General features: G+C 38.6%; 2 long non-coding RNA genes and 1 other non-coding gene across 3 annotated transcripts; 2 read left to right on the top strand and 1 right to left on the bottom strand.

The window, feature by feature from the left end:
* Positions 1-4,465: 4,465 nt before the first annotated feature.
* LOC101741136 (uncharacterized) lies at positions 4,466-6,501 on the top strand. The gene is made up of 2 exons (XR_009975333.1): positions 4,466-4,816; positions 6,336-6,501. It is a non-coding gene; the product is annotated as an uncharacterized LOC101741136 (transcript).
* Positions 6,502-18,959: 12,458 nt separating this feature from the next.
* Positions 18,960-19,889, top strand: LOC101741279 (uncharacterized). The gene is made up of 2 exons (XR_209562.5): positions 18,960-19,310; positions 19,720-19,889. It is a non-coding gene; the product is annotated as an uncharacterized LOC101741279 (long non-coding RNA).
* A 1,762-nt stretch (positions 19,890-21,651) lies between these two features.
* On the bottom strand, positions 21,652-22,404 carry LOC119629791 (uncharacterized). Its single transcript, XR_009975338.1, has 2 exons — positions 22,334-22,404; positions 21,652-22,252 (listed from the first exon to the last, which is right to left on the bottom strand). It is a non-coding gene; the product is annotated as an uncharacterized LOC119629791 (long non-coding RNA).
* Between the last annotated feature and the right edge of the window lie 3,586 nt (positions 22,405-25,990).

Here is a 25,990-nt window from a genome sequence, read left to right as displayed (position 1 = left end):
CTTTGATGGTTAAGAAATATTACTAGGTAGATACGTCAATGGCACCACCAACACTAAGACTAGTAGAATTACTTACTGTAAATTGTACAGTATTTACCGAAAAATCACTTTTTGCATTTTAATTTCTATCACACGCTGTTATTCCACCATCACGGAAGTCAACATGAGCTAAGTATTAATTCTCCAAGATGAGTTAATTACGTATTTTATCGGATAATTAGTACTGGCACCGTTGCAACCTTGTATAAGCAGACCGGGCGTCTTACTTTAGGCTTTGACGACTTCAAAGGCAATCACGTTTTTTCTTTAAATATCATATTCCGTTTTTTTTTGCATAAATCGTAGTCAATTCAATTCAATTTTACCCTCATACTCAATCTTCTTTATTTCCACCTTATCCCACTAGGTGGGGTCGGCACAGCTAATTTTTCTCTTCCATTTTCTCCTATCAGCCGTCATCTCAACACTCACTCCTCTTTTTCTCATATCGTCATTCACAAACTCCATCCATGTCTTCTTCGGTCGATCTCTTCCCGCTCTACCTTGCTACCATTTCTCTACTTCTACTACCATTTCCATACATGTCCTAGTCACATGCATCTTCTCTCTACGCATCACATGTCCATACCACTCTCATACTCAATCGTTGGTTTAATAATAATATTACTTTTTTTTTATTGCTTTGATGGATGAACGAGCTCACAGCCCACATGATGTTAAGTGGTTACTGGAGCCCATAAACATCTACAACGTAAATGCGCCACCCACCTCGAGATATAAGTTCTAAGGTCTCAGTATAGTTACAACGGCTGCCCGACCCTTCAAACCGAAACGCCATAGAATGTTTTGTTATATTTTACAAAAATACTATTTCCGCATTCTGCGTTTACACTATTTCATATCACCTATTTTACTAACTTAGCGCATCATTTCCGAGTGTGATTTATCAACTATTTCCAAAAAGCGATCTGATGCAAATTAAAACCTAACCAAATCAAAGTACCATCTCGATACAAGTTATACTCTAGTTGGATAAGTGCTAGGGCGATATTCAATCTTCATCTTCATAATGAACATACTGTAAATAATTCAACTGCAACGATATCGTGTATTAAAACAATCGGCGAAACACCCGGCTGATACGTGTTACGAATTCATAAATACGTTTCTACAAACCTAACTTTGTAACATATACGGACATAACCATTTCGGGCTATAGTCAAAAATTAATAATACTGCGGTTTTGTGAACATAAAACCTTGGTAGCTACTGACGTTAATTTTTGAGAAAAATCGTTTATTTCTTGAAAATATCTGGAAAATTAAACAGCTGATTGAAGTCGGCCATTTTTGTTTGTTATAGTTTTTAATGAGGCTCTATTCTAACCTGACAAAAGATTGAGAATATAACTTAAGATTTTTTTCACTCTGCCAATAACGGGTTAACACAAAACTTTGATAAGTCAGTTTAAATGAGAACCTTTTGCCTTACCTAAACAGCAACATGAAAAACTCGATAACATACATCGAACCTTATATTATCTTATATACCTTATAAGCATCAAACATTTCAGTATATTTTAGTCCAATCTTAGAGTGAACATAAGCAAATTATGTAGGTATGTATCCTCTAAGAGTCCAATAGTCTTGTGTCAAAATGTTGAATGTATACATTTGTGAGGTCACTATCTAAATTAAAAAAGTATTTAAACGAGTAGCCGCGCCGTCCCGATTACTATAATTCTGTTGTCTCTAATTTCTTCACTTTATTTTCATTTTATTTGTCAACACTTTATATGCTAAATGTAATCACTTCACCAGTGAAAGATACAGGAATCTCTGCTGGATTCAGTCTGCGTAAATAGGCTACGGTAATTGTGGGGTTTGGGGAAGACCTATGTCCAACAGTAGTCGTCCGTAGACTAATGATTTATCACTCCAATACTACATAGCTGGTTGGGAAAGAACGAAACCTACTTACTGTGAAATACATAAACATACAAAACATCCCTATGGGATTTCACATAATGTATAACATAATTCTGTGGTAGTGCATTGCGAAATGGCAAAATTGAATACGATTTAGTTTATTAATGGACATCGGATGCGTCTATTGACGACTGCGGTTCCCTACGGATATTTAATTTAGACTTCCGCGCGCGAAACAGGATATAGCGGTACAACTGCTGCAATACATTATTTCGTTTGTTTCAATCAAGATGAATTAATTCTTTTGTCTCAAAATAATAGGCCGGCATGAAGTTCGGTCCTCTTTTTTGCGTATGCCTCATTCCGTCTCCGGCGGAAGGGAAATGACCTGACAAGGTGAAGACAACTCCGTTCGTGATAAAGAAATCGTAGGAGCACTCGGTGTCCCCACACCGACGACATCGATTACATCAGAGCATCCTAAATTAGTTGTATCAATATATAGTTACTTCCCATTCTATTATCATTTGACAAACTATTTTGCGCAGATGTTTCTTCATTTTTTTGATTACCATCGATGTCAGCTCACATGAGTGGGCATCTTCGGTCACGGACGTCAGCGTTACGAAGAGCACAGCCGAATTGATGACTTCTTTTTTTGTGCCGAAAGTCAGCTTTTGTCGGTACCCGTCCTGATGATAATACGGGATTTCCTTTCCGGGAAATTCCCGATGGACGTCGTCTCTAGTGGTACCTTCGGGGACGCACCTTGCGCCGTCTCATGACTGAACCGACAGCCGAACATCGGGCGCCCCCGCACTCAGCATCCGACGGCTCTTATGGGAGCTGAGCGGGGATTTCGCTCTTACACCGAGCCGAATTGATATCTAACGTTCAGAGCTCTATTCAAACCTCTTCCTAAGAAATACTTGTGATATACTACGCTCGAAGACCACCAATAATAAAGAAAGAATCATTTATTGCCTTTCACACAGATTTAGATTATTACAGGTAGATAAATGAAAGAAAAGAAGAAAAAAAGGGCAAAAGATCTCTTCAAGGTGGATGCAACGAACAGCGCTCAATTTCAGTCACCCCCGTGGTTTTGTGGGGGATTAAAGACATGTGCCTAGACTTAAAACGTGATATAAACTACAATAAAAATAAGAAGAAAAACAACTTATGAGAAGAGTTCTTTCCAAAGTCGGATGGTACGTGGTAAAAAATAGAAAATGTATCTCCAATACCTAATACTTTATAGATGACGCCAAACCAAAAACAAAAACGTAGAGAATAACATTTAATAACTTTTCACTGGAAAACGCTAAATATTAATCATTAATAATAAATTTTCGCTATACGGAGCTATTAAACCGACAAAACAAGCAAAATCCATTACACGGCGTAGGCACGGATAGTAATCCAAAACATAAAATAATATTATAACGGGAAACATAATAATTATCTTCAACACATCATTTCCGGTCGCCATCTGATAAACGACATATCACAAAATGAGCGTGCATCCGGTCTCGCACTTTCCACGTGTAGGCAAATTAATTTGGCAGGTGCCTTCTTTGTGAAGAATATAATAATATTCTACACATAAACTCGAAAAAATTGCTATAAAAGTCCACATTATGGTTCAGATCAATGTATTTCATATAAAAAAAAGAAAACGGTGGTACTTAGTGTTGTTTTTTTTTATTGCTTACATTGGTGGACGAGCTCACAGCCCACCTGGTGTTAAGTGGTTACAGGAGCCCATAGACATCCAGAACGTAAATGCGCCACCCAGCTTGAGATATAAGTTCTAAGGTCTCAAGTATAGTGACAACGGGTGCCCCACCCTTCAAACCGAAACGCATTACTGCTTCACGGCAGAAATAGGCAGGGTGGTGGTACCCATCCTCGCGGACTCACAAGAGGTCCTGCCACCAGTAATTACGCAAATTATAATTTTGCGGGTTAAATTTTTATTACACGATGTTATTCCTTCACCGTGGAAGTCAATCGTGAACATTTGTTGAGTACGTATTTCATTAGAAAAATTGGTACCCGCCTGAGATTCGAACACCGGTGCATCGCTCAACACGAATGCACCGGACGTCTTAACCACGCCACGACTTCAAAACTTAGTAACTTAATATAACTCTACCAAACACAAATTGAGATATTTTTTTACGATTTTAGTGTAGCGGTGTTATTGCTTCATCGTAAAGTATGGTCTCGTTTCTTTATAATGTGTCCGGCATGTATATTGCGGTAGGCAGCGGCTTGGCTCTGCCCTTGGCATTGCTGAAGTCCATGGACGACGGTAACCACTCACCATCAGGTGGGCCGTATGCTCGTCTGCCTACAAAGGCAATAAAAAAATTAAAAAAACTTTGAGAAATTGGGATTTGGACAGCAGCTTTGAATGTAATTACATGATACTAGCTAATTTTTTTACTTAAGCTCTGCTTTCATTGCTTTTGGCACATTTAAAGTAAAACCTTCAGAGATCCTTTTAATGGAACAACAAATATTTATAAAGTAATAAATCTGACATATCACTTCATCTTGCATACGTCTAAAATTTACCAAAACACACCAACACGTTACAAAATTCAATCAAACATTTTTTTATTTTATTTTTCTTCTGTATCTAAGCTGTTGTTAATATCGAAACTGTCCAAGTTTCCGTATTTAAAATCAATTTGAAGTTAATCGCCGCAATTGGACATGCCTGTACGTAATTGCTGTTTGGGTTGTCAGGGGCCTATGTCTGGCCCGTGCGGTCCCCTGGCCTATAGAATGGATTGCTGCGGTCAAGTTGGTCCCTGTTGCGTGCACGCGAGAGGTGCTTATTGTTCAAACTCGTGTTGGCGGTGCGGAGATATGCACGGGTAAATCTTGATTTGTAGTATAAGAGTAATTATCGCAGATTAGTTTTAGCTACGAGATGTATACGGCATTTATTTATCATTTAAAGCCTAAAGGTTTCTACCCTAACCTAAAACCTTTTCTAACCTAAAGGGTTTTAAAAAACTGTAGCTTAGAAAAAAAATTTTTTTAGTCGGAATCACTCGCCTCTCTGTCGTTCAGTGAAAAGAGAGTTCCGTTTTGTATAGTATAATAATACTGTTTAAAATATTAATTTTAAGAGATTAAGGGCTTTAAGTGTTGTTTTCTTATTATATCACAGAAAACGCAATTAAGCCTTTTATTGTGAAGTATTTCATATCATCATATAATATGTATAAAGGTTCGGATCGTGGGTCATAATTATTGGCTCGATGTATGAAGATAATATTGAAGAAATTTCAATGTTTAAAATTTTACATAGTCATGTTTACATAGCAAACTAACAATTAGTTTTTCTCTATCCACAATATTGTTTAACCTCTCGATACTAGTCAGAATGTTCCGAAGTTGAAATTACATATTTATTGTATTATTATCGGTCCTTGATGCGTGTACAATTTTTCAAGTTAATCTTTTTATTTATTTATTGCTTAGATGGATTGAAGAGCTCGCAACCCACCTGGTGTTAAGTGGTTACTGGAGCCCATAGACATCTACAACGTAAATGCGCCACCCATCTCGAAATCGAAGGTATTGAAAGTCCGTGAAAAAGACGTTCAAAGATTTCTTTACATACAAACATTCATATGAATATGAAGCCTATAAAAGCGCATTAAAAATACCTCCCATGTCAGCATGTTGGTAGATCTCTTGTTTAATGGGTATGAGGACAATACTGGTAATTTATTGGTGGAATGTAATGCTGGTATTCTGTAATACTTCGTGATGCTCCCAGCATTTGGCAGTGAACATTTAGCGTTTTTTTTAGAGATGTTTTCTAAGCCCGTGGAAGTAATTTTTGCTGATCGTTTGTGCACTGTGCTGTATATAATGTCTATGGGCTCAGATACCACTTTACCACCACCAGATGAGCTGTGAACTTGTCCCATCTAAGCAATAAAAAACGAATGAGGGTTGTTTTAATGAGGTTGATATTTACAAGCTCATATAATACAATATATTTTAGGCTTGGGGGAGGCCTATGTCCAGCAGTGGACGTCTGTGGGCTACTAAGAAAAAGAAGATTACAAAGCTGATATCTTATGAGCCTCTTTTCCGTATTCTGCTCTTTAATTAATTAGTAATAGTACACATTGTGGGTACGGGTAGATATTAACAATCTGCAGGTTTCTGCACTGAAGCAGTCATGTGTACCGGCTTCAAGAATGAGAGAGTCGGTACGCCTGATAATCAAGACTTCGAACATGCAAAATAAAAATATCTTTGCTCCTGTGTAATTAGGTTACCCAAAAACACTCCAATGCTACTAAAGATTCAAAACAATTTAACGTCTCCCACTAACTAAGTACTGATTAAATTAAATCCCCCAAATGTCTGCAGCTACCGTGGAGGAGTAGCCGGCTCGTACTACAGCTGTGGGCACGGCTGTATCGGAGGCTGCACTGGAGGGCTCTGCGCTTCTTGCTGTGGTCCATGGTGCGCATAAATAATGTAACGCAAAAGAAATGTGAATCGAGTCAAAATTGAATAAAGTGTATTTTTTGAATACGTGGTCTTTTTTGTGTAAATTGAACCGTACTAAGATTTATCGACAATACCAGTGTAATCAGGCGATCTTCTCAGTGGGTCGCGATTCCGATCTGGTAGTAGATTCATTCGAGAAACACCTACTCTTGAGTTGTTAGGTCTCCTTTGGAGGCGCTCGGGTAGCTGTTAGCAAATCCCACCCCTCCTGGTAAAACTAGAAAGGCCTCCGAGCCACCAGTAAATTCTCAAACAAAAAAAAAGTGTTCAGGTGCTGAGCACAAGAAACATGTGCCAGTGTGCTGAATGATGCAAGGTTGCGTAGAAAAGCTGAAACGGAATCTTCATCCAACACTAATCAGCAGCTCACTCAACGATGCGCAGGAGATCCAGATCGCCATACCACCTCGCATGACCTAACTATATTTGAATGTACAGAAAACATCCTTCAATTGCCCAAAGTTTCGGCAGATTTTGTCCAAATGCATCCTAAATTGATATGATCAGAGATTTTACATACGCCTCAAGATACAGAATAGAACATCTGCGGGTTGCGACCTAAAAATGAGATTGCATTTGGTCCACAAATATTGGTAAAATCTTATCTTAAACCATATAAAATTCTAGAAATTTTAAAATGAGAAGAATAAGTAAAACAAATCTACAAAATAAGTGCTGTTGGCGGAGATATACATTTTTCTACATTATTGCGACTGAAGCCGGCTAGTGCTGTAATTAACGCAATTACTGTAATAATTTCTGCACCATCTAGTAATTTCTTTAGATCCAAATAGTCTCCGAAACCAAGGACGTGAAAGCGGCTAATCTTTCGGGGTTTTCCACGCGCTGCGCGACAGTCCATGGGGACCAATTATTTTGGTTTAGTCCAAATAGTAAACTACGCAATGATTATACCTCAAACAGATTTTGCAGAATTTCAAAATATGATCAAAGCCGTGTCAGAGACCGTGTGAAATTAATATGTTATTGATATGACACGATATCAACTACATAATTACCTAACCATTTATCGTAGAGCCTTGCAAGGCACAGGTTAACTTAATAAAGAAGCAAAACCTAGGATAATAGTTTTTATTAAACTTTAACACCAAAACCAACACTTTCACAATGTATATTTGGAAACGTTCACTAATGCACATACACCATATTCCACCTCGTTAGCAAGACGCTCCACAGGGGGTACACTGCCCATACGGAGGGCTCGGGCCACAGGGCGGCATTGGCCCACAAGACTGGCACGAACCAAATGAAGGACATGGGCCGCAGGGGCCGCACGGTCCGCATCGAGACGGACAGGGTCCACAAGGCCCACAGTATGGCTTGCAAAACGACGGGCATGGTCCACAGCACGGGGAACATTTCGGCATGCAAGGCGCGCATGGTCCAAAACACGGTCCGCACGGTCCACATGGGCCGCTACAAGGACCGCAAGGCCCACATGGGCCACAGCTGGGCCCGCATGGTCTAGGGCTCGGGCAAGGGCTCGGACTAGGGCACTGGCCGCACTGCGGAGGATTTTGACTAGGGCTTGGTCCGCAGGGAGCACATCCAGGGTAGCAAGGTCCACAGCAAGCCATTTCTTTTCAGTGTTATGAAATCTTGAATTCAGTAAAATTTAGAAAATCAAAAAAACTAGTCACTGGATAATTTAGAGTAACTTTTTTTCGAAATTTTTGTTATTAATATTATATTATATTTTTTTAAACTGTTCTAGACAATTTTTTCTATAAAAATGAAGATTCCGTCAGTTTAGATATTTACATCGCTTCCGAATTTCGATTTTCTTCTAGAATTTTATTTCGAAATTGATTTTTTCGTATTATTTTCGAAAAATTCTGGCCTGATTGACGACTGATATTCGTAAACTCCTTTAAGTATATGTACGGTAACTATAAAAGAGTTTCTTTTATGAAATTAAATCCTGTGAATTATATTGAGTGTATATTGATTGTTTTATATTGAATTTTGGCGAATTGCCGATGTCATTATAAGAATTAATTTTACGGCTCAATTTCGCGTTTTTTATAGTATTATTTACAACATCTTAAATACTGCAATGTTCGGCATTATGGACAACACCCAGCGCTCGAGAATAATGAAAATACCAACGCCTGATTAAGCCGTAAATATAATTTTAATTATATCTGCGACTCGCGGAGACCCAAGAAAAAATTATTGCCGACATAGATCATAGACATTATGCGCAACTGATAACTCACTAAAATAGTTCGTATGCTCGCCTGAATACAAAATACGATTATAAAAAATAGTATATTCTGAATAAGATGTACAAAATATATAGGAAAACATGTTTTTCCTGCTAAGTAATCATCAATTTCTCAAAGAAGTCCTCAAGTAATAATGAATATCAAAATATTTGTACAAACAAGTTCAACAAACAAAGCCTTATGAAGCGAAATGGAAATCTTACGATCTACTAAAGTGGATGCCCACGCGAAACTATTTGATTCATTCGTGAAAATCGACTTTCAGACACACTGAGACGAAACTGAAATACGTTTTTTTTCAGGACGGTAATCGGCTTCTGGGATGCTATTGTTGCCAGCGTCGAATATTATAATATTTCTAAGCTTTTGTAGACGAAAAATGAAATGGAGTGATACGAAATCTATCTGTATATAATAAATTGAGTTAAGATTGAATGAACTCAAATGGAATGAAGCTATTGGAGATGAGATAATGCCGTAGTAAAATGGTGGAAATCCACTTAGACTTCAGTGGCCTTTTTAAAAAAAACCCGAGAGGTGACGTAGCGAACCCGAGCAGCGTATCGACGCAAATTTTACTTCACAGAATACACGAAATAGGACGCTGTGCTTATTGTTGTTTATTGGAATGAAGTTTTGGAACGAAGTTCCTTATGGAACGATGCGGAGGGGTACCCTAACCGGGAAAAGACGTCCGTAACGTAAGATTTTTACTAGTAATGCACACAGTGTACGACTTAACTTTGTAATAACGTACAAATTAGTAATGCGCACAGTGTACTACTTAACTTTGAAATAACGTACAAAAAATAACATATTTTTATTATATATTTTTTATAAATCATTGTGAATAAAATAAAGTTGATAACTTTGTAAAGTAGTTTTTTTTATTTTTATTAATAAAAAAATCATAATAAAAAATGTATACCCGAATAATTTTTTTTTTTATACCTCGAACAGAACTTAAAATATTTTAATATTTTTATAATAAGGAACTTCGTTCCTATCCGGTGTCCCACGACACCACACATCTTTTGTTTATTACAAATGGGCTTCAATTTCCGTTTTATTTTAGCTTCGATCAACAATTGTTGATCCAATCATTTTAGGAACCAAATCCCTTGACGCACGAATTGAAAAAAAAAAGAACTGTCAACTGATAGATGTCGCCCATAGACCTATCGCCACGTAACGTTACGCGAATGGCCCTCGACTTAACCATAAGGCCTTGTCCGCACAGCGATATTTCACCGCGCGATTTTTTTCTCGTAATTCTGTAACACGTTTAATATTACAGGAGTATCCGCACTGGCGGTAAAAAAAATCGCGCGGGAAAAAAATCTGTGACTTGATGCAAGTTGAACGCGAAGCGGTGCAAATTTATTTCCGCTTGAATATTTTGTACCGTATAAAGTAAGTATGGCTATGCTCGCACTGTGGAATAAAATTCGCGCGTTTCGCCCAGTCGTGCAACGTCACTATTGAAAAGATGTCGCGCGCTTCTTCTCCCGCCCGATCGGCAGCCGTGCAAGAAAATGATGAGATTGATGTGGAGCAACTAACTTTTTGCTGTATTTTCGCAACTCTTGATATTTCATGTAGAAAAACTCTTTCATGGGTCTCAATGCCGTAAGTGGATGAATCCAATGCTCATGATATCTTTTGATACGTCTGTTACGCCGCCTTAGCATTAGATAAATTAAAATGTTGCGGTAAAGTGCGGACAGGCCCTAATACATTCGAGAAAAAAATCGCGCCGTGAAATATCGCTGTGCGGACAAGGCCTTAAGACTAAATTCCGATGTACTTATTTAAAAAAACTGATTGATATTCAATACCTTTAAATTCACATTCGGATTTTTGTCTACATATATTTTTATTGCATTAATGAGCAGACGATCTCGTATTGACTAGTCACTAAAGCTGCCCACTTAGTTATATTAATTGTTTGTCGTTGTTATTGTTTAATACTGTTCGACATAATAATACGTGGCCTCTAAATACACTCAACCATTTGTAAAAATCTGTGTTCTACAACGAAAAAGGTGTAAGTATTTGGACACCGAAGGACTTTAATCGAGCGCCTAAAGTAACGATTATGACATATTGATTGATACTCAAATCGTCATTACCTTTAAGCATACCTACCAAACATTATTCGATACATGATTTTAAACTCTTAACTGACCTGAAGTGAAGGCAATTACTACATCCGGTTACCGAGCTGTTCCATGGAAAACGAACGGAAATGTAGCAATTTGCTTGACTTTTCAATTACTCATGACATTTTTAAATTGGAATGTTTGTGTTCATGTTCGCCGGGTTAAAATTGTCGTTCGTTGTAAACGATTATTTGATAGATAATCTACGATTTATGGATGCGAATTTCCACTATACGCCTTCGTAGGCTGCTGGAATTCTTCGGACATATTGCTCGTAAAGAGGGTCACAATCTAGAACAGCTGATGGTGACAGGAAAGGTAGATGGCAAACGTCCCAGAGGACGCAGTCCCACGAGATGGTCGGACCAAATACGATCTTCTCTAAACATCAACTTCCACAATGCCCTTCTTGAAGCTAAAGATCACAGCAGATAGAGGGAAATCGTACGGGAGAATCTGATGCAGCGGCGGAGTCACGACCCTCAGTAATGAGGAAAACGACGCGAGGAGATGTGAATAGTTAAAGATAGAAAAGCTACTTTTTGTTTCTCATTTCTTATTTACTGCGAACCAAAACACGCACGGTCATCCGGCCTCAATTTAGAATTACCTGTGTTATTGGTACCAGAGACTGACGTACATAATTCTATACGTTTAAATATATACATATATAAATAATAAATAATCAGGCGAAGAGCAAACAAACCTGTTCATCAAGCAATGTTTGCACGATGTGGGAATTGAACCCACGATCCTTGACGCAACAGTCAGGACCGCTAACTACTTTACCACCGAGTAACTTTTACACCAGATGCTTTAACTTTTAGTCTGCGACGACGATTGGACGAGCTCACAACCCACCTGGTGTTAAGTGGTTACTGGAGCCCATAGATATCTACAACGTAAATGCGTCACCCACCTTGAGATATAAGTTCTAAGGTCTCAGTATAGTTGCAACGGCTACCCCACTCTTCAAACCGAAACGCATTACTGCTTCACAGCAGAAATAGGCGGGGAGGTGGACTCATAAGAGGTCCTACCACCAGTAATGTTGCGCTACATCGAATTTCACTTCGTTTTCCTCATCAATCCTTCCCAGTTTTCACGTTTTAAATATATCAGATCATGGCTCCATCATAATTCAACATTTTACGTCTTAAAGCTGATGTCTCAGTTTATATTATTTCCAGTTATTAAGGAAATATTTTCGGTATGATTGCGGCGCGAGATCTGCCTCCAAAACTCTGGCCTCGTGACGCCGATCAAGTACGTCATAATGTACCGATATAGAACGCAGACTGGCATCTCGAGTATTTGAGACACACAAACAGGATCGTCATAATCTTATTGTTGTCTTGTCTATTCATAGTTTGCAGTATTGCCAGTGATAGCTACGTGTTTACCTCTAGTTAAAAAAATCCGGAAATCATTTAAGAAGTATAGGTTTTAATGTACAGGAAACAGATTGAAGACTTGTGTTCGAAGTCTATAATTCCTCATGCTAACAATGTTACTGTCACTACAACGAAAACGAAAGTGGGGAAAACTAAAAACACTACATTTTCTCCCTCAAATATTTTGTAATTGAATTCTGACCATTACTTTATAACTATACGATAACACGTACTCTGGGTCTTTTGCGTATACTGCTGTTTATTACAAGAGGTGTGCTCCGAAGAGTTTTAACGGAATTGGCAACGTGGTTTTTTTTTTAAAACGAATCAGAAAGGCCTAGTTTTACCAAAAACAACCTACTTCCGTAAAGTACATTTTTAGGACCTTTCCTACCACATTCTCTAAAAGCCTGGGTTAAACTATCTACTGCAGTTTTTCCGGAACGTTCGAACATGCCTTCCCTCAGTGACTCAAGGAGATTATTTTACGGTAAGCTAGAAAACGGCGTGGCATTGTCTTAATAATGCTATTGTGTGCTTAACGAAGCAACAAAGCAAAATCGAGATGTATAATTGACGACATTGGCGATTTTTTTTTATTGCTTAGATGGGTGGACGAGCTAACAGTCCACCTCTAGTGTTAAGTGGTTACTGGAGCTCATAGACATCTACAACGTAAATGCGCCACCCACCTTGAGATATAAGTTCTAAGATCGCAAGTACAGTTACAACGGCTACCCCGGCTGTGCTTTTGACGCCATGAGGACACCAGCGTTCAGACCACTCCTGTGACGTAATAATCTAAAATCTCGACTTTCAACTCAACGATTTTAATGAATGTCGTGTTTATTGAAACAAAAGCCGTCCACTCTTCAAACGCGGGAATGCACGAGTCGCTTGACTGCACCGCGCCCGAAATAGGCCTGTTATTGGCACTCACTCGGGCGGATTCATCGTCTCCAGTAATAACCTTGCTCCTTGTAAGTTTTTTTTAGGGATAATATAAAGAGAACGAGACGTTGGCAACACAGTGCTTTCGCGAATAAACAGCGTCACCTGCCCGCTTACACGCGATCCAATTCGCGCGAAAAGTTATGCAAAACATTCGTAAATATTATTACAAGTTTATACTTTTGCACTGCTTCCAAGTCTGGCGTCAGAATACATGCTAGAAGTCGGTTCACGGTAAAAAACGTCAATTTTATTAGTGGATAGAAAGTTCCTAGTAATTAGATTATTAGAATCATTATTGTGGGTCGATTCGCAGGAGAAACGGCTTAAAGTACCACCAGTAAATAGCTGTCTCAGTATGCTAGTACGATACTCAGAGAATGTTACTGCCCGTCCTTCGGGGATTCCCCTAATTGCCTTTAGCGACATCCATGAGAGTAAATAGGGTAGTGCTATAATTATTGGAGGCCCTACCACCAGTAATTAAGTTATGAATTTCAGAAGTTTAACACATATTAAACTATGTTATATTCTCAACGTGGAAGTAATTTTTAAACATAGTGTCCTTAGAAAAATTAGTGATTGTGGGCAGAGTTTAAGCCTCGAGGTGATATATATGTCACGAAGATAGAGGGGGAGCGTCCTATGTTATAAACTATGTTCTGTTGGGATGTAATTGGGCCGGTCGAGGGTCGGAGGAGCGCGTTCGTCCAATTCCTGCTCTTGTGAGGGAGCAGTCTCCTTCCAGCGATGGTCACGGGGCTGGGTCGCGCGCTACTGTCATCCTAGCGCGCTGTGACCAGGAGGATGAGACGACGTATCGGTGGTTGCAGTCCGCGTTGCAGTCGTCGCTGACGTATTGTGGAACAGAAACTCGATTGGCGGTATACCGGGTCTGACACGGCAGGCCGGTTCTGACCCCGGCCGGAGATCGGACGTCGAGTTAGAGAGTGCAAGAGGAGTCGCTTGGTGAGGTAGGGCCCTAAAATAACTTTAAGCCTGCAGTCTCCCCCCATGGTCGGCAGATAAACGGTCCCACAAACCCCGCGTGCCCTAGGCGTGTATACCTCGTAGGAGGTTCAGCCCATTCCCCGAAAAAAAAAGAAGTAATTGGACTGGTGAGATTTCTGGTGACTCAGATGCCTTTTTCCGGCATCTCCAGCACGATTCAGTGAAACTGTATTATTTATTGGGTCATGCAAGTTGCAACTTGCCTTGATCTCTCTAGCAAATAGGAGAAAAAGGTAGACGGAGGCTGTTGCATGTATTTATTTCTTATGCTACTTCTCATATGACTCTTGTTAAGATATCTTGGAATACAATTTCTAAGGTCTCAGTGTAGTTACAACGGCTGCCCCACCCTTCAAACCGAAACGCATTACTGCTTCATGGTAGAAATAGGCAGGGTGGTGGTATACCCGTGCGGACTCACAAGAGGTCCTACCACCAGTAAACTAGGAGCTGTTAAGACGTGGATCTTACTACTCAAGGTTCAACAGTCGCGTTGGCTTCTCAATGTACCTATATGGGCGCCATTCTTCTCCATCGCTCCCTCATTGCTGAGGATCGTGACTCCGTTTTAGCTTGTCGACTGTCAGCCTCCATCGGTTCCGGTCAGTTGCCTGGTGTAGTGCAACGCTAAATGGTCCGCTGGTTTGCTCGGAGATCTGGTCGGACCAACGTTTGGGGCTCCGGCCTCTAGGACGTTTTCCTTCTATTTTCCCATTGACCATGGCGTGGGCGCCATAACCTCTTAAAAATAGACGGGTCACATTGTATTGAAGCCTCCGCGGTAATCGTAAAAATAACAGAACGTTTGATATTAAACACGTAGGCGTTTCATAAATTTCGCGGTAACTACCAAATGGTTTGTGGTTTGATTAGCGAAACTCGCAAATAGATTTTCACGTTGCTCAAATACGTAGAAGGCCCGCCATTATGAAATTAACGTTACAAACAAAATAAAACTTGTAATTTGATTTCGGAGAAGCGACTTCGGTGTTCGCTTTGGACTTTGAATCGTTTTAACAGCTTCAAAACGACCTTGAAACATTTCAAAGATGTTTTGATCGTTTCCAGTTATCGAACATAGCGAAGTTGTTGACTAAAGTCGTGTTTACCGAAACGAGAAAGGCTTATTATAATCTAGTACCTATAGATATATATGGCGATTTTGTCATGTGCGAGTTCAATGAACAACGGACACCAATAAAACCTAGAAGAAGCTGAAGAACGACAAATACCTCACGTCTAAGACCCACAAGAGGATCTCTAAGGAACACATTCCCAAAGAACTCTGTTATACGGCTTCGAGAATATGAAAAAAAAACCGCCGTGCGCAATCACGTCATGTTGATTCGACTTCTGTGTGCTTAGTGCGAGTTTTTTAACGAGTTCTCGATAGCGTAAAAGTTAGCTCATATTTGTATGGAGTGGGATCGTTTGCGTACGTTTGCCGCTAGGGGCGCTGTTCTAACTGCATACAAAAATGGCTTAACTTTTACGCTATCGAGAACGTTAAGAAACTCGCACTACGCACACAGTAATGCCAACGGCGCTGGAACCACTATAAAGCTCGAAAACGGATTCCGAAGTTCAAAATCTGCACTGAACGGAACTCAGAAGTCGTCGTGGCCTAACGGATTAAACGTCCGATGTATTCGTGTTGAGCGATCCAACGGCGTTCGAATCTCAGGCGGGTACCAATTTTTCTAATGAAATACGTACCTACTCAACAAATGTTTACGATTGATTTCCACGGTGAAGGAATAACATCGTGTAATAAAAATGAAACCCGCAAAATTATAATTTGCGTAATTACTGATTACGAGTGAGTAGGACCTCTTGTGAGTCCGCGCGGATGGGTACCACCACCCTGCCTATTTCTGCCGTGAAGTATAAGTAAAGCGTTTCGGTTTGAAGGGTGGAAGCCGTTGTAACTATACTTGAGACCTTAGAACTTATATCTCAAGGTAGGTGGCGCATTTACGTTGTAGTTGTCTATGGGCTCCAGTAACCACTTAACACCAGGTGGGCTCTGAGCTGGTCCACCCACCTAAGCAACAAAAAAAAAAAACATAGTCCGCGATTTTGACCGGTGAGCCTTATCTTACTGAACCATTCGGGTCACGAGGGTCACCCGAGAGCCTTTCAAAATATCTAAACTAAGCTGTAAAAGTCCCTTATTTTTATCTTCGGTGCAACTCACATCGCATTTTATAAATTTTAGAATGAAAACCTCAAGTTAATAAAAATTACTGATTCGCTGAATTTGGTTTGGCCCGCAAAGATCTTATTGATCTGGCTTCAACAATCCAATTCATTCTAAAACCGCCGAGAAGCTTAATAGGTTTGATTCGAAAATTACCTTTTCATCAAACAGTTTGATGTAGGTTGAAATTTTTTAATAGAAATACGAGTCATACCAATCTGTTCTCGTACTCAATTTAGGTTCCTGGTGTGGAAAAAAAATCTATCTATATATATATAAAAATGAATTACTGTTCGTTAGTTCGGATTCCTTTTGTTTGTTTTAAGTTTATTTTATACAAAAGTTTAGGTCTTTTATTTATCGATTGAGGCACTACGAAGTCTGCCGCGTCAGCTAATCTTATATAAATACCTACGCACTTTATTGTCATGAAAATTATCCATGAGGTTTTTATGAATGCCTGGCATTATAAGTCACAATTGTATACGCGAGTTTGGTTTGCTTATTCTATTCACAGCGAAATAAATAGGTAAGATTCGAAGATAGAATGAAACTCGTGAATTTTCTTCAATGAAAATTGACTCATGAATGAAATGTTTTATCACAAGATACCGATCGCTTATTGTTAACAATCTACATAGTTTAACATCGGAAATGATAAGATTGCATTTATGGATGATGAAATAAAAATCGTGTTCCGGAAATGTTTGTTTATAACTTTGTTTTATGTTATTGTTAATGAAATGAAATGATAATGGCACGTCGGATGTTATATCGTTGTTCGCAACTCATAACTTAGGACTTAGATTAATAAAAATGTATGTTCGCTAACGTTCAAATGTATTGTTTGAGTAAAACATATTATAGTCCTGAAAAAAAAACAGCGAAATAGATTACAATTTATCTACCGATTCGATTGCCGTAAGCCCGTTGCATGAAGAAGAAAACGTTCTTAGAGACCCTGGGGGTACCTCACGAAGGTAACATCCACAATAAGGCTGACCCATTTAACAATAATACTCTTGTCAAAATTTTAGGTTATGTTAGGCAATTAATAGAAACCAATTTAAAAAATTTAGCAAAGAAAACCCATAAAGTGAAAACTGTAATGAAAGAACCAACTATATATGGAAGGAATGAATTTTAAACGTAAAATATTGTTAAGCATGATGTTATTAAACAACTTCGGCTGAATCGCGTGTACGTACGGCGACGCGTTTCGACGAATGATAAAAATTTCACTATTGTGTCCTACGTTACGATTGGGGGCCATTTTAGCGTGACCTCGTGTACAGGTCGATTGGGTTTTTGTTCATAGGTCATGGTTACGTGGGCCATTTCTATTCAGGGGACGAAAACGGTTCAGAGAATTCCGTTGACGGTGGTGTGGGTCGCAGGCCCTGACTCCCGTTCCGCGAAGGCTGACCCTCGTATTTTTGTTTTCCACTTATACATAAATATTTAATAACATCGTGCCCGAATAATTGACTTGTGTGATTGTCAATGAAAAATTATCATACATAATTTAGCGAAGCGTACTTTTAATATAATTTTACCTTACACGAAAATTGGAAAGGAAATTGTTATTCCTTTTTAAGAGACTTTTCGGAGAAAACGTGATTGTCACGCAAAAGCAGCAATTTTTTTTAAATAGCGAATATTGCGTTCCTATTAGATATTATTATAAAGATAACATTAAATCAAGATTCATATTCCACCTCGAGCTAAGATTGTCTTTCTGTAGATTGTCTTGTGAATGGCTGATTGTCTTCAGTCTTTTTTGGATACCGAAAGATCATGCATGAGGTGAATAAATCCTAGGGGACTCAAGATATATCTGTGGACAGATATAGAACCAGATACTACATGAGCTCGCTTACTCGTGATACCGATTTTTGTTTTAAGTTTTATATTAAAATGCCAATAACAAAACAAAGAGAAAGCAATAGGTGAAACAAAATTTAATCGGTTGGCGAACACTAGCCAATATAAAAATATAATAAAAAATAAATAATAGTTTAAAAAAACTAACAAAATACGCTTTTATACAAAATCCAACTAAAAAATAGAACATATTTTTTTATAAATTTGAATTAAAAATAGTGTAAGAAAAAATTATTTTATGGTAAAAAAGCGTGGGGTCCATGGTATCAGTAGTTATAAATATTTTATGAACAGATATGAGTAGAAGGGTTATTTTGATAATGTCCTGAAAAGTACCTCACGCTTTTTTATAATAAAATCATTTTTTCTTACACTATTTTTTATTCAAATTTATAAAAAAATATTTTCTATTTTTTAGTTGGATTTTCTGCAAAAGCGTATTTTGTTAGTTTTTTTTCAACTATTATTTATTTTTAATTTTTAGTTGAACATAAATTTTTTCAATTTTTTTTTATTATTTTTATGTCATCGGTCCTTAATAATTAAACCAAATTTCGAGTTAATCCGACGTTTTGAAGGGCGTCAAAATCATGTTCAAAGATTCCGTTACAAACATACATACGTCTGAAGCTAATAAAAGCGTATTAAAAACATTGTTTGCCATACTCTTTCAGTGACGATATTGAACCTTATTTAAGTCTCAATAATGACGTAACCAAATGTCAAAAAATAACAAAAATAAATTTGTCGTTTCAACAACAGATTAATAGATTAGTTTCCGCATTCGTCAAATATCGGAAGACAAGAATCTTTTCTTGCTCGATCCTTCCACTTAAATTTCAGTGTTAAATCATAATGGCAGTGTACTACGGAGGATATGTCGGAGGCGCCCAAGGCGGCGGTTACTGCTTGTATTCATTCCAACCTTGCAACCCAACAATGGGAGGATGTGGCGCTTTTTCCTCTTGTCCACCATATTGGTAATTATAGTTAATTCACCTAAAGAATAATTCTGTATTGTATTATATTATTTATTAAACTTCATGTAAAATTTACATTGGCGGACTTAAGGCCTAAGGCATTCTCTACCAGTCAACCAAAGGTAGTGCAGAGTGAATAGTGGTAGGTGCAATGAAATTTATATTAAATTACAAATACATACATTATATCATTTCTTATATCATTCCACATATTAATATAATTCCTTGGTAAGTTAATAAGTTTTTAGTAGCGTTTTATTCTTTCTAATATAAAATACACTGCAAATTCTCAAATAATACATTTTTCGTTGTAAAATAGAAGTTTTATTTAATTTTAAAGCTCACTTGGTTCGTGGAACTTTATCATTTGCCCGAAAGCGATTCGTCTGTAAAATTTGAATTGTTTCAGATTCCTGTAATCAAAAGAGACGAGAGTGCTTTTGAAGTAAAGCCTCAACATTCGTGAAAAGATAACAATGAAAATAGCTTGTTTTAATTGTATCGTTTTTTTATTATTATTTAGTTTTCATTGAACTTTGTTGTTGGATGCGGTTTAAATAAAGCTTAAAAAATTAATTATATGAAGCCCATTTTTAGTAATGGAATTGGAATGGAATGGAATTTAGGTGGTTTGTAGACGTTTCACCCCATTTATAAAATTGACCTAGCAGAGAAGATACTAGGCACATTCGTGGACATGTAAATACATCGCACCTTGGTCAACAATTTTTTGCTGACTATTTAGGTAGCTTAAATATTGTCCAATTAAGTATTCGAGCTTATTCAGGAACTTTTGCAAGACTAAAGCAGATCATTACTAAAAAAATCGAATCCACCAGTAAGTACCCAGTACCCGACGTTTCATTTCATTTAAAGCTTCGATGGCATATTCTAAATCGAGCGGTCGAATCTCTATGACCTTAACCTTTTAACTATTATACTTATAACCTTACTTATAACTTACCTATACTTATAATTTATAACATTTTAACCTTAACTATCTTATATGTTGAATAAAAACACGATTTGAAGTTCTTATGTATTTGGCATAATTCTGATGTAGTTTATTTACCATGAGCTAAGCATGTAAGGGTTGTAACCAAACAAAACCTAATTTCGGATATAGGGATCTTGTCTACTCAAGAAACAAACAGCACAATGTGTCGGAGATCTATAAGGCCCGAAAACCAAGAACTAATAGCCGTAGGCTAAGTTTCCATTAAATACCTAGGTATATAGTATTTAAGCGCAACGCAGAGAGCAAGATCCAATAGTTTCATTGGACTTAGCTTTGTTCAGAGCGCATCACTGCAATATAAGGCTAACAGAGTACGCTATGTCTATAACGAGAGTTATGAGAGTATGGTCGCATATTTGTGGTGAAGAACCACACAATATACTTGAATGCTCGCACTGCCTTGTTTCCTCGAGTTTTAGTGAAACGCGCCTGTAGCTAGTCCAAAATAGGTAGGTAGGTAAGGTAGGTAATGTGTCTGCATTCCTGATTAATCATGTGAACAATGCTTATGCCCACCATTTTATAAACAAAAGTTTTTTTTTCGCAACGAGTTTGAAATAGTACACGTATCCAGTCAGACTAACAGCAAATTGGTTCACATTTTCCCCCCTCGAGTGTTGGAAAAATCTACAAGACAAACTAAAGATCAAATGGATAATATTACAGTGCCCCATTGAGGAGGAACAAAGTCGATACAGCCCAAACGTTTTATCAAAATACGTCATGACAAAGTAAAAGAACACCTATAAAGTTACGAAACTCGATTTCGTCCTAGTCAGTTGAGAACTCGAAGGGCGCACAGGGCTTCTACAGATTTTAAATAAGCGGTTTCCATCCAGTCTACTTGCGGAAAACGAGGCCCGGATACAAAGGCATTTAAAACAATAACCTCTGGTCGTTTCTGCTCTGGTAGATCGTGAAATTATCAAGTTATGGAATGTTAACTTCTCCAAGAATCTAGTCTGCGTTCGTGAGAACGGGTGCTTAAGTTTGTGACTTGTGCTTTCAGGAGACATTTTGAATTTATTCTAGAAAAGTCTCATTGCGCTCAATAATTTCCTATACGATATTCGATATAGCACAAGAGTTAGGTAATTAACGATAACCAACTTAGTACATGGTTCCGATCTAATATAGAATCGAGATTAGCTGAGCAACAGAAACAGGCAGATACGATACCAAGCCGCGAAGGTTTAAAACTTTCTAGCTCCAAGAGGCAGTGTTCACGTGCCAAATTCGTCCCAAACATTACCTAATTCGTAAATCCTTTGATAATACAAAGCAGCAGCTTCTTAGCATCACTCTTTGAATAAAAATCAAACATTTTTATTAGCGTATATTTAACACGGAAAACGAAAAACACCGTTCGAACAGCGAGTTACAATATTAAGCGGCCGGTCGCCGACATTCCCCAACATCCGAACCACGACAGCGAACAGCCTCCAGAGCTCTTGAAGGCCGCGGTGCCACGACGCGGAGCGAAGCTCAACGCGCGCTCTACGTCCATACTCGTCAGAGGAGCGTCGCTCGGGAACGGAGACAGCGTGACTTCAAACGCCCATCGCAGTTCTTATTCGGGTATGGCGGCTCACTGATCACTTTACTACCGCATCTAACGGCAGCGATAGTAGCAGCCGTGGCACGGAGTACAGCACGACGTGTAGAACGGCGCGCAAGGCCTATAGCAAGGCGCGCATGGCCTGTGACACGGGTGGCAAGGCATCTTGGCTCTTGAAGGCTTGGTTGTTTTAGATCCTGAAGACTGGAGTGAAATTTCGGTATTGAACTGGTCCCAGAAGATTTCTATTGTCGGTATGGTTTGAGGTTTGCTTTTGAACTGAAAGTGAAATGATTTCGCATCGGACAAGAAATGTCGCGAAACGTCAGGAATAATTTAAATATTCTGTTTTTAAAGTTCAATTTTCTGTAAGGCAAAATGGTTTTGTTGAAAGAGTTTTTATAGCGGAAAATTATTGATTGCCAAATGGAACGAAAACGTACTTACCAAATATGAACTGCATAATTACCTACACGTACTGCGAAAGACTAATAAGCCGCGAACGGCGTTGCGTCGTCGGCGACCATAAAACGTAAATTCTACAAAACGCAATTTCATAATTACAGTTGTAGACTTCGTAGAAGTTAACGTTGTCTTACGAACTGATAAACAACTGCTTCCACGAACGGTTGTTATTATTCGTTTTGAGCTATACCTATTTGTATTTTAAATACGTTATTAAGAATAAAAATGTTTCACAGAATTAAATAATTATTTTTTAAGTCCTAATGATATTTTAGGTCACGTTTGATTATATAATTTGACAATGTTGCTAGTGTTTCATTTATCGGAGGACTACTAGGATATTACTGAGAATTGAATTTCATGAAAACCATACCATTCCTACTCATTTTAATATCCTGCAGTTTCTTTCTTTTCCCCCCACCTATTCGGTGGTAGCCTAGGGGACTATTCCAGCTACACCCGGATGGGTAGGTGAGCTCACAGACTCAACCTTAGAGAATTTGCTAAGACATGCCTTAGCCGTCGTCGCCCTAAGCATCCCCGGATCCACTGTCGGTGCTTTTAGGTATCTCGAGAATTATCGGCGCGCGCTGCGGTACCGTAAGTTTCGTGTAGTCAGTCGGTGTGGTGGAGCTCGATGGGGTTTAGTTGGTAGTCGGTTCTGCGAAGCAAGTGCTTCGCGCGTCTTTTTCAAGGCGTAGTCTCCTGTGAGAAATTGAAGGAGGTGGGGGACGTCGGTCCTTCTCTTCTCCCCTTCTTCCTCTCACGAGGCGCCGGAGTCCGACATAACCCGGTCCATTACCCCCCGCGACCGGGTATCCGTAAATGGATTTCCCAGCGTTAAAAAAAAGGTCTCTCGAGCAGTGGTCATCATCCTCGTCGAATTCGTCGATTACGGCCAAGAGTCTGCTTTTTAATCAACTAACCTAAAATATATTGTACTAGGTATCTGTATCAACTTGATTTAAAAATATTACTATTACGCACCGGAAATTTACGTGCTTAAAAAAAAAATTATGTATTTTTTTCTGTTATTGCTCACATTTAGAGCTCACACGGCCCACCTGATTTTACGCGTAGACTTTAATTTAATGAAATTAGTTGAGTTTAATGAAAGGCGATTGTATGCAGCAGAGATGCGAATGTTGCGATGGATGTGTGAAGTAACGAGAATGGATAGAATACAGAATGAATATGTTAGAGGAAGTTTGAAAGTGGCACCTGTGACAGAGAAGCTGAGAAGTGCGCGTTTGGGATGGTATGGAGATGTGATGAGACGAAATAAAAACGAGGTTGGTAAGAGAATGCTAACTATGAATGTGGAAGGATATAGAGGAAGAGACCTAAGAAGAAATCGATGGATTGCGTGAAAGACGATACGGGTAAGAGGGGAGTGAGCGAAGAAATGGTAGGTATATGATAGAAAAGTATGGAAAGAGAAAACAATTTGCGCCGACCTCAGGTGACTGGGAGAAGGGCAAGAAAAAGGTTATGAGGATGACTTTAATTACGTCAATGCCATCGCCCATCTTGAGACATGAATTCCATGTCTCAGCTTTTACAGTACAACGGCTATCCCATCCTCCAAACCGAAACGCATTACTGCTTTAGGAGAAATAGACAGGGTGACGGTACCTACCCGTGCGGACTCACATGATGCCTTACCACTAGTACCAATATATTATATACATGGACTATATTATTCAACGTCCAACAAAATAACTAAAAATTCAAAATCCCCACACGTGTAGTTGAGTTCGTACGTTAGTTCGTAATAATAGGCAGCATCCCCCTCGTTCCGGGAACGGAGCGCAGCTGCCGTCCAAAATGATTTGTGATTCCCGGAGTCCCCTTGTCAATCAAATTCAATACAAAAACTACTAACGCAAAATCGAGATCGTTCGTTCTCCGCATAAAGGGTTCCGTGGAATAGTTATGAAGATTTTATGATTAAATGAAATCTATCTATATATATAAAAATGAATTGCTGTTCGTTAGTCTCGATAAAACTTGAGAACGGCTGGACCGATTTGGCTAATTTTGGTCTTGAATTATTTGTGGAAGTCCAGAGAAGGTTTAAAAGGTAGATAAATATGATAATGCTCGGAATTATATAAAAACAAACAATTTTGCTTTTCCTTTGATGTGTCCCCCGTCGGACGGGTTCCTTTTATTTGTTTTAAGTTCATTTTATACAAAAGTTTAGGTCTTTTATTTATCGATTGAGGCACTACGAAGTCTGCCGGGTCAGCTAATCGTATATAAAAACTAAAAATAATTACGAGTTACGAAATGGTTCTAATTGTCATTGTGGAAGATAAAGCGATTTGAGCACACGATATACTCGTATATATAAATATATCTTCTGACGTTTCTGACACGCGTTCCGATGTGAATGGGGCGACTACCATTACTCTAATTCAATTAGATTGAACCTGTTTTTTAAAGTTACATTTACATTATAATGTCTGGTTCAAAAAACCGCTTTATACCAAGCGAGCAGCCCGCTTATTATATAACCATCAATAGTAATGAAAGCTCCAATTCGTCAGGGGTGTTTTGAGCTTTCATAATCTCATAATTAACTTCTTTTTTTTTTATTGCCCTTGTAGGCAGACGAGCATACGGCCCACCTGATGGTGAGTGGTTACCGTCGCCCATGGACTTCAGCAATGCCAGGGGCAGAGCCAAGCCGCTGCCTACCGCTTAATACTCTCCACAAGCCTCGTTTGAAGAAGGACATAACATAATATAACATCATTATAATTGTCTCGGCAGTCTGTCACAGGTATTAGTTTATTCATTGGAAAAAAAAACATTCTATTCACCTATCTATCGGTGAAGCTAAACTAGCCGCATAAAAACCAATTCCATATATCTCACACGCCTAACAAGGCGTAAAAGTAAAAGGCATTTTGTTTATTAAAAAGCTTTAATACAAAATGCATTTTTTCTATAATTCTGGCCCACCTCTAGAATCTCTTAAACTTTGTGGCCCGCCATTAAAAAATGTTTGCCCACCACTAATCAATACTATATTGTATAAAAATATTTCTGAATCCCTTTTCCCAAGAATCCATTACCTTCATAATTTGATCAACAGAAAACGCGCCATTAAAATCAGTTCTAAAAAAGCGGGTGGGTGTATCCGTTTAGGCATCATTCGTAGAATCTACAAAAATACCCTCCTAAATAAAACCTGAATCATTCATATTTTAGTAAATCCGTACAAGGAGAGCAACGTTTAAATTGACTGAAGGATAAAGTCGATACCTTGAATTTGCGTGGGCCGACAAGTGCGACAAAGCTGTTCATATTTGAAGAGTACAATTATAATAATATTGTTTCAAGTAGAGACTTCTGTCTCTAAGTAACGGCATCTTTTTTTTATTGCTTAGATGACTGATCGAGCTCACAGCCCACCTGGTGTTAAGTGGTTACCGGAGCCCATAGACATCTATGATATGAGTTCTAAGGTCTCAGTATAGTTTCACGGTATAAATAAGCAGGGCGGCGATACCTACCCGTGCGGACTCACAAGAGGTCCTACCACCAGTAAATTCATTACCTATAACTATATTTTTTACCTATATGGGGTTACTATGGTATTAAGATGATCTACCCATCTTTAGAATATAC

The sequence above is a fragment of the Bombyx mori genome, chromosome 17 (assembly GCF_030269925.1).
Source record: "Bombyx mori chromosome 17, ASM3026992v2".
Taxonomy (NCBI): domain Eukaryota; kingdom Metazoa; phylum Arthropoda; class Insecta; order Lepidoptera; family Bombycidae; genus Bombyx; species Bombyx mori.
Note: the sequence above shows the minus strand (reverse complement) of the source record. Positions and strands in the feature narration are given on the sequence as shown.